The 12,228-nt window shown below is 50.2% G+C and overlaps 1 protein-coding gene across 2 annotated transcripts in view; it reads right to left on the bottom strand.

Moving 5' to 3' along the window:
• Positions 1-12,228, bottom strand: part of LOC115094495 — a 128,347-nt gene that overhangs the window by 45,988 nt on the left and 70,131 nt on the right. The gene's annotated exons all lie outside the window — the stretch shown is intronic.

The following is a 12,228-nucleotide window of genomic DNA, read 5'->3' as shown; positions in this document are numbered from 1 at the left end:
TATTTGACAGCCATTTTAAGTGAATGATTTCGATCACGTGGTTATCCGAAAAAGACCATAACACAGGCTTACAAGCAGGCCAGATAAGTGACTGGCAAGATCTGTTACAATATAAGCCGAATAAAGAACAGGAACGACTGGTGTGTGTGTTACCGCATAGTACATCTACAGGGGCTATAATTTCCTTTATCAAAAAACACTGGCATATTTTGGAGCTGCATGAAATTTTTATAAGGAATTTCCTTTAATAGCCATATGGAAAGGTTCTAATATTAGAGATTGATTAGTTTAATTTGCGGCTGAAAGAGTTGCAGTGAAAAATGAGGGCCGACATAAAAAGTGCAGTCACTGTACGTTTGTGATAGCACTATTGAAGGAGCCTTTGGGTTGATCCTGTTACAGGTTACAGAGTCAAAAGGAGGAGCGACTTGGATTGTTCTACAGAATTGTCCAAAGGTGTATGTTGGTCGCACAAGAAGAGCAGTGAAACTTAGATTGATTGAACATCATTCAAGACTGAATACTATGAACATCTCGGCACCAATGGTAGCACATTGTTTGGAACATAAACATTCATTTGGACAATTGCAGTGGACTGTCATCGATTGTATTATTAGGACAAAGGGAGGAGGTGACATATCAACCCTTTTAAATTATTGAGAACAACGTTGGATACACAGGTTGCAATCAGAGCAGCCCAAAGGACTTAATGAGGAGTTTGATTGGTTGTCTTTAATTTAAGGAAGATTTGATTGGTTCATTCTAAGGCCCATGTGATTATATATGTGTGTGCGAGTTGGTTAATATTCAGAGATGACCGACATTATTAGGTGGAGGACGCTGCTGAACATATGATAGTTAAAAAAAAATGAGATTCGCTGCTGAATTGGACAGCAAGCAGATCAAGTTTATACTGTAGCCCCCGAGGAAGGAGGTGTTCCGAAACTTGGTCAGGTTGCGATTATAAAGCTGCAGGGAGAACATCAAGCAGCCATGGTGAAGATTCAAAGAATTGATATCCACGGTCTTAACGGCAGCTAAGCATTTAGTAGTTTGCAGACAAAAAAAAGAAAAAAAAGTCTTTTGGGTTTTGGCGGTGTTGGACAAAAGATAATGAATGAAATAACTTAAAATAAAAACAGTGACTTTGAAAAAGAAGCATAGACACATGGTATACATAAAAAATTTGTATTGTTGGTGGCACTGTTATATATAAACATAAAAGGTGGTAGGTGGTGTATTTATGATTATACACAAACATCTGTGAGGTATCCAAGATGGTACCTGTTGTGGGAGTGGACCCTTGGGCTGGCTGAGACTGATGGTGTTGCACTGTGGGGACCCACAGTGGGCATCGTAGCTGGAAGGTGGTGCTGAAGAGGTGTTCCAAAGAAGGCTTCACCACTGGAAGCCCTAGGTCCCCCCAGGAGGAGCCCATAGGGACCCAGGCCTCTTGGACTTAGGTGTGACCCTATGCGACCAAGGACCAGAGAAGCAGCCGAAGAGGTAGTCAAAGGGAGCGGTTGAGCCCAGGAGGCCGGAAGAGACTTCACCCTTGGAAGCCCGTGACCCTCCCGGGAGGAGCCCATGAGGGCCCGAGCTGCTGGGACTTAGGAGAATCCTCCGGGCAAGCGAAGAACCGGATACCTGTAGACGAGGAGAGAACTGGAGCCGAAGTCAATGGACGAAGCAGGGTCAGAAGCCAGAAGTAAGAAGTCCGAAGCCAAAACCAGGGGCGGAAGCTGAAGTCGGAGTCAATGGATGAAGCAGGGTCAGAAGCCAGAAGTCAGAAGTCCGAAGACAAACCCAGGGGCGGAAGCTGAAGTCGGAGTCAATAGACGAAGCAGGGTCAGAAGTCAGAAGTCAGAAGATAGACAGGAGTCCTGGAGCAGCAACTAGCAACTCAGAAAGAGCGAACCTCGTTGCAAGGCAGGGAAGGAGCCTAGCTGCAGGGTTTAAGTAGGCCTGCAGCGTCTGACGTCATCAAGAGGCAGTCCTAGTAGTTTCCCGCGCTGGCCCCTTTAAGTTCAGAGCCCCCGCGCGTGCGCGCCTAGGGGGTGGGGCCAGATGCGAGGGATCGCCGGCGTCTCCCTCGAGGAGGGAGCACTGCGGCCGAGGCCAGGACAGGCCTTGTCAGCGTCTCGGTGGCCCGGGCCGGCCTCGAGGTAAATGGAGGACCCGGGGCACGGCCCGGGGCCGTAACAGTACCCCCCTCCTACGCCCTCTTCCTGGGGGCTTGTGCTTAGACTTATCCTTGTGTGCCTCAGGTGTGGCCGGTGCAGGGGTCTTCCTATGGAAGTTGGATAGAACCAGTGGCTTCAGCAAGGAAACATGGAAGACGTGTACCCAGAGCGTAGGCGGGAGACGGAGTCGGTAGGAAACTGCCCCTACCCGTTCCATGATAGAGAACGGGCCAATATACCTTGGGGTCAGGCGCATTGAAGGAAGCCGTAAGCAGAGGTGCTTAGCCACACCTTATCCCTGGGGAGAAATGACGGGGCTGGATGACGTAGGCAGTCTGCAAACTTCTTCGCGATAACCGCAGTGCCTTGAAGTTTCTCCCGGGTGGATCTCCAGAGGTGACGCAACTGTTGGGCCGAGAGTTGTACGGCTGGAGATGACACTACCAACGGCAAGGGCAAGGGAGGTCAAAGGCATTTCCCATATACCGTATAGAAGGGAGAACTGCCAGTGGCAGAGTGCTTGTGGTGGTTGTACGAGAACTCCACCCTTGGGAGTAGGGCCACCTAATCATTCTACAAATCTCCCACGAAGGACCGGAGGAAAGTCTTCAATGTCCAGTTCGTGCATTCCACTTGGCCGTTAGCTTGGGGGTGGAAGGAGGTCGTGAAGTCTAGCTGGATCCCAAACTTTTTACAGAGCACCCTCCAATATTTCGCCATGAATTGAGAGCCCTTATCCGAGGCGATGTGTCGGGGAAGTCCATGAAGACGAAAGATGTGGCGGATAAACAGGTTCGCAAGTTCAGGTGCTGTGGGCAACTTAGCGAGGGGAACAAAGTGAGCCATCTTGGAGAATCTGTCAATCGTAACCCAGATCACCGTCTTCCCTTCTGAAGCAGGCAGATCGACAATGAAGTGCATGAATAAGTGGGTCCATGGCTCAGTGGGAATAGGCAGTGGCTGAAGAAGACCTCAGGGGCAGCCGGTAGGAGTCTTCTGTTGGGCACAGGTCGGGCAAGAGCTGACATAGAGCCAGACATCCTTCTTAAACTGGGGCCACCAGTAGAACCCGGAGAGTAATTCCTGGGTTCTAGCTACCCCTGGGTGACCTGCGCTCAGGGAGTCATGGGCCCAAGAGAGTACCTTCTTCCGGAGGCGGACTGGTACTACTGTCTTTCCCATAGGAACCACGTCGGATGCAGAGAGGAGCACCTTGGCCGGGTCGAGTATGCATTGTGGCGGGTTAGGAGTGTCCTCCGTTTCCACCATACGGGAAAGGGCATCTGCCCGGATGTTCTCGGCTGCTGGTCTGTAGCGGAGGAGGAAGTCAAAGTGGCTAAAAAAGAGGGACCACCGGGCCTGTCGGGGGTTGAGGCGTTGGGCGCGGCATAAACATTCTAGGCTCTTGTGGTCCGTATACATGATCACTGGGTGCTGGGCCCCCTCCAACCACTGGCGCCATTCTTCGAAGGGCATTTTGATGGCCAGAAGTTCCTTGTCTCCTATGCCATAATTTTTTTCTGCAGGTGAGAATTTCCGGGAAAAGTAGGAACACGGCAGGGATTTGGGTCCGGGTGATGGAGACATGTGTCCTGAAGTAAGGCTGTCTTCAGCTCTTGGAACGCTCGTACCACTGCAGCAGGCCAGGTCCTGGCGACAGCCCCCTTCTTGGTGAGGGCTGTAAGTGGTGCCACAATTGTGGAGTAGTGTGGTATAAATTGCCAGTAGAAATTGGCGAAGCCAAGGAAGCGTTGAAGCGCCTTGATCCCCACAGGTTGAGGCCAATCCTTGATGGCTGTCACCTTCTCGGGATCCATAGGGAAACCTGTGGAGGACACGATATACCCAAGGAAGGGTAAAGACTCTTGCTCAAATTTACACTTCTCCATCTTCGCGAAGAGCCGGTTATCCCGAAGTTTCTGCAGTACCCTCTCGGCGGTGCGTGCCCAAGTCCTTTAAGTATATCAGCACGTCATCTAAGTAGACAATAACCGATGTATGTAACATGTTCCTTAGTACCTTGTTCATAAGGTTCTGGAAAACCGCAGGAACATTGCAGAGGCCAAAGGGCATGACCAGGTATTCATAGTGGCCATCCCTTGTGTTGAACGCAGTCTTCCACTCATTGCCTGGCCGAATCCTGACCAGGTAATAGGCCCCACAGAGATCCAGCTTGGCTCCCTGTAGTCGGTCCAGTAGTTCCGGAATCAAGGGCAATGGGTAACGCTCGCGTCGGTTAATACTGTTCAGATCACGATAATCTATACAGGGGTCTGAGGGACCTGTCCTTCTTTGCTACGAAAAAGAACCCGGCTCCCGCCGGGAGTTGGATGGTCGGTAAGAACCCTCGGTCCAGGTTTTCCTTGATATATGCGGACATAGCTCGTGTCTCCGGGAGTGACAATGGGTACAACCTGTCCTCGAGGCGGCATGGTACCCGGGATCAGATTGATAGCACAGTCAAAGGGTCAGTGCTCCGGGAGGAGCTCGGCTTTCTCCTTTGAGAAGACATCCTGGTAGTCTTGATAATGGGGCAGCAGTGCTAAAGAAGCGGTCAGAAGAGGTATCAAAGGTCGCGGAACAGCGGGTCAGACAGGAGTCGAAGCACCGACGAACCCAGGATGCCACCTGGAGAGTATTTATTTATTTAAAAGTCTTTTATACCGATGTTAGTAGAAACATCACCCTCGGTTTACATGGGCAATGGGCATGTATCCCAACAGATTACCGGGGAGTGCTTCCGCAACCAGGGTAGTCCCAAGATGACTGGGAGCATGGATTTTTCCAAGATGAGGAACAAGATTTCCTCCATATGCAGAAGGCCCGTGCGTAGGGTGAGGGGCTTGGTACAAGTAGAGATAGTCCCTGGAAAAGGGGTCTCATGAATGGAAGACACCCGGATGGGAGGTCTTTGGGGTTGGACCCCAATCTGGAATTGCTGGACTAAGTCCTTGAGGATAAAATTGCCCCCGGCTCCAGAGTCAATCAAGGCTAGTGTATCAAAGGTTCCCTCGGGAAGAAGTATGGTCACTGGAACAGTACATGGGGAGGCGGAAGTGGTGTTACCTAGGGTTAGCTCCCCGACTATCCCTAGGTCCGGGCATTTCCCGGCCGCTCACCACACTGAGCAAGGAAGTGGCCCTTGCCACCACATTATAGACACAGACCCTGGGCCCGGCATCTTCTTCTCTCCTCCTGAGAGATCGGACCTCGGCCCAACTGCAAGGATTCTGTACCTTGATTTCCTGGAGAGGCCGAAGAAGAGGGTACTGGTCGGGAAAATGGGGTTCCAGAGTGTCCGAGCCTCCGAGCAGGTCTCCCCTCCTGGAAGCAGCATTGGATACGGTGGTCGAAGCAACCCGCCAGGTCGATGAGGCGGTTCAGATCGTCCGGGATGTCCCTGGCCATCAGCTCATCTTGGAGTCTTGGGGAGAGACCCTCAAGGAATATGCCATGAAGGCTGTCATTCCCCCAGTTCAGCTCGGCTGCTAGCGTTCTGGAATTCTATGGCATACTCGGACAGGGGCCGGTTTGCTCTGACGTAGCTGAAGTAACTCTGAGGTGGGTGGCGGTGGGACTGCGGGAGGGTTCATCGAACACCTGCCAGAAGGCTGCGACAAACTGCTCCAGGTTAGCCAGGCAGGAGTCCTGACGCTCCCATAGGGAGGAGGCTCACGCCAGGGGTTTCCTGTCCAACAAGGTAATAATGTAGTTGGTTTTAATCCGATCCGTGGGAAACTGAGCTGGCAGTAGATTGAACCGGATGAAACATTGATTAAGAAATCCTTGGCATAACTTGGCGTCCCCAGAGTACCAAGTGGGCGCCGGTAGTTGTGTGGACGTGGATGGTCCGACATCGGCCACAGCTACGGGGACCGGGGAGCTGAGTGCGGCGGCTCTGTCAATCCAATTTGCTAATCTCTGCACGGTCGTCATCAGGAAGTCAATGCAAATTTGTTGTTGCAACCGCTGTGCAATACCTGGAATGGCTTTTACGCCCGTGGCATCCACCGGGTCCATGGCCTTGCAAACTCTTGTGGGAGTGGACCCTTGAGCCAGCTGAGACTGATGGTGTTGCACTGTGGGGACCCACAGTGGGCGTCGCAGCTGAGAGGCGGAGCTGAAGAGGTGTTCCGAAGAAGGCTTCACCACTGGAAGCCCGAGGTCCCCCCAGGAGGAGCCCATAGGGACCCGGGCCTCTTGGACTTAGGTGTGTCCCTATGCGACCAAGGACCAGAGAAGCATCCGAAGAGGTAGTCAATGGGAGCGGCTGAGCCCAAGAGGCCAGAAGAGACTTCACCCTTGGAAGCCTGCGACCCTCTTGGGAGGAGCCCATGAGGGCCCAAGCTGCTGGGACTTAGGATAATCCTCCGGGCAAGCGAAGAACAGGATACCTGTAGACGAGGAGAGAACTGGAGCCGAAGTCAATGGACGAAGCAGGGTCAGAAGCCAGAAGTAAGAAGTCCGAAGCCAAAACCAGGGGCGGAAGCTGAATTCGGAGTCAATAGACAAAGCAGGGTCAGAAGCCAGAAGTCAGAAGATAGACAGGAGCAGCAACTAGCAACTCAGAAAGAGCAAACCTCGTTGCAAGGCAGGGAAGGAGCCTAGCTGCAGGGTTTAAGTAGGCCTGCAGCGACTGACGTCATCGGGAGGCAGTCCTAGTAGTTTCCCGCGCTGGCCCCTTTTTCAGCTAGGGGGCGGGGCCAGATGCGAGGTATCACCGGTGTCTCCCTCGAAGAGGGAGACACGAGGCCGAGGCCAGGACAGGCCTTGTCGGCATCTCGGCGGCCAGGGCTGGCCTCGAGGTAAGTGGAGAACCCAGGGCACGGCCCAGGGCCGTAACAGTACCTTTCAATAGTATTATATGAAACCACCACTATCCACTCTACAAATTTATAGAATTGATCAGGGTGGTGTCCACTACAATAAAATTAAATATCGAAGTGGGTTTTGTTATGTTGATAGTGAATGTTTAAAGGTAAATCTACTTTCAGTGGTATTTTTAGGTGCAGGTTTGTTACCTGATTTTTTGTCAGACATCTCACCAGCTCTTAGGAATCTATTATATTTTCCATTATGACTTCCTTTAAAGTTTGTACTTTAAATGTCAAAGGTTTAAATTCTGGACGGAAGTGGCATCATTTTTTTATGATGAGGTGTGTGGTCTCCATGCTGCGACTGTATGTGTACAAAAGACTCACCTGCAAGCATGCTATGTCCATCTTATTCGCTCAGGTGAGTTTCCTTTTCAACATTGAGCACCTCAGTCCAAATTGTCCAAATATATAAGAGTTGGTATCATTATTCGTAAGGATCTTATTTTTGAATTTAAAGGATGTCATAAGGATCTGGGAGGTCATTTTTTTATGTTGCATATCAAAATTGAGTGGGAACTCTATACCCTGTTATCAGTTTATGCCCCCAATACACAACAAAATTCCTTTTATATTTCATTGAGTGAGACTATTAGGGAACACTCACGGGATCTCTAATAATGAGGGGATTTTAATGTCACTTTGAATCCTTTACTAGATAATTCTCTCGAGTCATCATTATCTAACTCCACAGAAGGGAGGGGTGGACTGAAATCACTTATGTTTCAGGCTAACCTGGTAGATTTTTGGTGCTTGCGTTTCCCTAAATCATGTAATTATACTTTCTATTCATGTGCACATAGATCCTACTCTAGGATAGATCTTTTGCATTATTAATAGAATTACTTCTTCCGATACTGAGTCAATGACATGGTCGGACTATGCCCCAGTTTGGTTTAACATTCAGTTTCAGGATTACGATAGAGGGCAGTTACTTTGGAAGTTAAATGATAGTTTGCTTGCCAATTAAGTTTTTAGGGAACAAATTCGGAATCACATTGTTATGCTTAGGCTTGTGAACCCTTGGCCGACGGGAGGATGGTATACCTTTCGGAAGATCCATAGGTTCCCTCGTCGGGTGGCAAGGCAGAGCAGAAGGCGGAACCAGCTGATCCTCGGCACTGGAGACTGAGGCGACTGCGGAGGCAGATGAAGAGACGAGAAGAGGAGCTGTGTCTTCACCACTGAAAGTATGCGATCCCCCCAGGAGGAGCCCGTAGGGACCCAGATCGCTGGGGCTTAGGTGGACCTTTGAGAGGTCAAGGTATCGATGCAAGGGCTGACTGAAGCTTCGCCCTGGAAGCCTGCGGTCCCCCCGGGAGGAGACTGTAGGGACCCGGACCGCTAGGCGGGCCCTTGGAGACGGTAGTCTAGAGGGAGTCCTAGGTCAAGTGCCAGAGGGTCGTCGCTCACCAGTCCGAGGTCACACACCAAGGGATCACCACTTGCCAGTCCAAAGTCACACACCAGAGAATCACCGCTTGCCAATCCGAAGTCACACACCAAAGAATCACCATAAGCCAATCCGAAGTCAGGAACCAGGAACACCAAGACGTAACAGGAACAAGGTCCAAAGCTCAAGGAACTCACCGAAGCAAGCAGACTAGACAGCGCTGGAGGACGTTGCCAAGTCACTGGATGAGCAGAGGAAGCTTCTCTTTATACTTCCCCTGCTCAGGCTGATCAAGGACAGGTGAAGCTAATTAAAGGGATTAGGTCCCTTTAAATCTGTAAAGGGGGCGCTGCCTCGCACCTAAGGATGGCAGCGGCCATCTTTGATTTTTCCCCCGCTGAGGGAGAGACGCTGCTGGATGCCGCAAGGGGGGAGCAGGACAGCTCCCCCTGCAGCGAACAGCACCGGGGGATGCGCAGGAGCAACGGCCTGAGTCAGAGCCCTCCCCCGGGGCTCCTGTGGCGAAGGAACGTCGCGGACAAGGTAGGGGGCCGCGGTCGGGGTCTGCCCCGACCGCGGAACACAACAGTACCCCCCTCCTTAGGGCGCCTCCCTGGAGGCCTGGGTTTGGCCGGGTGGGCTTTGTGGAACTGCTCCAACAAATTCCGGTCCAGGATGTTAGCCAATGGCTCCCAGGAGTTTTCCTTGGGGCCGAAGCCCTCCCACGCTATCAGGTACTCCCACTTTTTCCGGTGTTTCCTCACATCTAAGATTTCCCGGACCTGATAGGTGAGGTCATCTTCGGAGGCAACAGGCTGAGGGATCGGAGGCGTGCTGGAAGACCACGACAATACCAGAAGCTTCAGGAGGGAGGCGTGGAACGTGTTGTGAATCTTGAGAGACGGGGGCAGACAGAGTTGATACGAGACAGCACCCACCTACCGGATGATTGGAAACGGTCCGATGAATCGCGGGGCCAGTTGCGATGATGGCAGCTTCAAGCGAATGAACTGCATGCTCAACCAAACCTTTTGGCCCGGCTTGAGAGGTGGGTACGGTCTTCTGTGCTGATCAGCGCACTTGACCTGTGAATCCTCTCCCGGGAGCTGCTGGGAATGATATGCAGATGAGCCTTCCGGCCCTTTTCTGCTATAAGGGGTGCAGGGCCTTTATGGCTCTTCCTTTGAAGGAAAGTTGTTAGGTGTCTTAGGGTCATTCTAGATCAGTGGTTCTCAACCTTTTTTCTGTCGGGACACACCTGACAGATGGTTCTCACATGCGTGACACACTGACCCATGATCGTCACGGGGCTAGATGTAAAAGTACAGTTTGCATCCACGGGAACCACCCCCTGACCCACAATAATGGATGTAAAGCAGAATTATGACATTCCCCATACAATTCACCCTACAAAAAAGATAATCTGGTTCTGGTGTCATCTCAGTAACAGCAACTCAAACTCCTTCTACTTCCAGGCTCAATAGCCCTACTTATGAAAAGACAGCAGTTTACCACCAATGCATGTCCTCTTGAGAAAACACAACAAATAAGACTGATAAAACTCTTACATGCTAGTAAAATATCTCATCTCGGTAACAGACACAGAACCGACCTAACATACTCCCAGGATCTGTAGTAATGCACATAAACTAATCCGCACACAGTTACACCTGTATTATGGAATACACTCAAACAGGAGCAACCCTATCTATGAAAAGGCAACACTATAAATATTAAATCAGGCCCTAAAAAACCAATACACCTCTTATTAGGAAAACAGAACTAGCAAGCAGCTATAGATCCCCACACAGAAATAATTGTAAAACTATACTAATAAGCAGAATAAATGTTTCTAAACAGCTATGAACAGAAATAACATCCAACAATTAAAAACTCATAAAAACTATTAAAAATTCTCCAAACACCAATAAAATATTTCAAAAAAAGCAGACACACTCACCATAATATTAAATAATTAAAATGGCAGTCGATCAAGAAAAATAAACTTAAAAAGCCACCTTTACTTACCCGCCTCCAGCAGCTCTCCTACTCCTCTTCCATGCAGGCCGTAGCACACAGCAGAAGCAGCAGTAGAGGCTAAACTCTATACTCATGGTCCTCTTCCTTAATGTCCATGTCTCTCACACACACGCACCATACCAGTCATGCCCCCATGACCAGTTTCTGTCTCTCACACACCAATCATCTCCCAAACAGTCTTTGACACACACACCAGTCACCTTCCTGAACAGTTTCTCTCATGCCATACACACACACAGGCTTCCCACTCCCGTGTTCTACTTACATATACTTCTCACTCTCATAATCACTTTCTCTGTCTCACACACACTCACCAGTCTCTCACTCCCATGCTTGTTCTCTCCACATGCACAGGCTTCTCATTCCCATAATCACTTTCTTCTCTACACACACACACCACACACAAAGACACACCAGTCACCTGATCTCTCTCATGCATACACACACACAGGCTTCCCACTCCCATGTTCTTTCAGATATACAGGCTTCTCACTCCCATGCTGTGTCTCACACACACCCAGGTTTCTCACTCCCATGCTCACTCTTCACATGCACAGGTTTCTCATTCCCATAATCACTTTCTTTCTCACACTCACACACACACACACCACACACACACACACACACCAGTCACCTGATCTCTCTCATGCATACACACACAGGCTTCCCACTTCCATGTTCTGTCTTACATATACAGGCTTCTCCCTCACATGCTGTGTCTCACACACACCCAGGTTTCTCACTCCCATGCTCACTCTCTTCACATGCACAGGCTTCTCATTCCCATAATCACTTTCTCTCTGTTACACACACATACATACACACACACACCAGTCTCTCTCTCATTTCCATGCTCTCTCTCCACTGCACAGGCTTTTCATTTCCTGAATCACATTCTTTCTCTCATATTCACACACACAGTCTCTTTCTCTCATACACACCGTCACCTTACCAACCAGTCCTCTCGCTCTCATGCATGCACACACACACAGGCTTCCCACTCCCATGCTCTCTCTCTCACATAATCAGGCTTCTCCCTCCCATGCTGTGTCTCACACACACACAGATTTCTCACTCCCATGCTCACTCTCTTCACATGCACAGGCTTCTCATTCCCATAATCACTTTCTCTGTTACACAACACCACACCAGTCTCTCTCTCATTTCCATGCTCGCTCTCACGTGCACAGGCTTCTCATTCCCTGAATCACATTCTTTCTCTTACATTCACACACACCAGTCTCTTTCTCTCACACACACACCGTCACCTTACCAACCAGTCTCTCTCTCTCATGCATGCACACACACACAGACTTCCCCACTCCAATGCTCTCTCACATAATCAGGCTTCTCACTCCCATGCTTTTCTTTCACACAATCCACCCCCCCCCCCCAACAGCAGGCTTCTACGCCCATGCTTTCTCACATACCCAGATTTCTCACTTCCATGCTTTTTCTCTCTCTCACACACACACATCAGTTACCTCCCTGACTAATGTCTCACACTCTCACATACACATCAGTCATCTCCTTGAGCAGTCACTTTCATTGTCTCTCACATATACACACACATCAGCTCTGACCAGTTTTCTCTCACTCACACACTTGCTCTCAATCAACACGCAGGCTGGCTGCTTCTTTCTCTCACTCACTTCCTCTTCCCCGCCCCTCCCCGAGCACAAATGGTAGCTGCAGCAGCCTCCTCCTCCAGCCCCCGCAAGCCAAGAAAGAAGAATCC

This window comes from Rhinatrema bivittatum, chromosome 6 (genome assembly GCF_901001135.1).
Source record: "Rhinatrema bivittatum chromosome 6, aRhiBiv1.1, whole genome shotgun sequence".
NCBI classification, from domain to species: Eukaryota; Metazoa; Chordata; class Amphibia; order Gymnophiona; family Rhinatrematidae; genus Rhinatrema; species Rhinatrema bivittatum.
The sequence above is the reverse complement of the archived record's forward strand: the minus strand, read 5'-3'. Positions and strand labels throughout refer to the sequence as shown.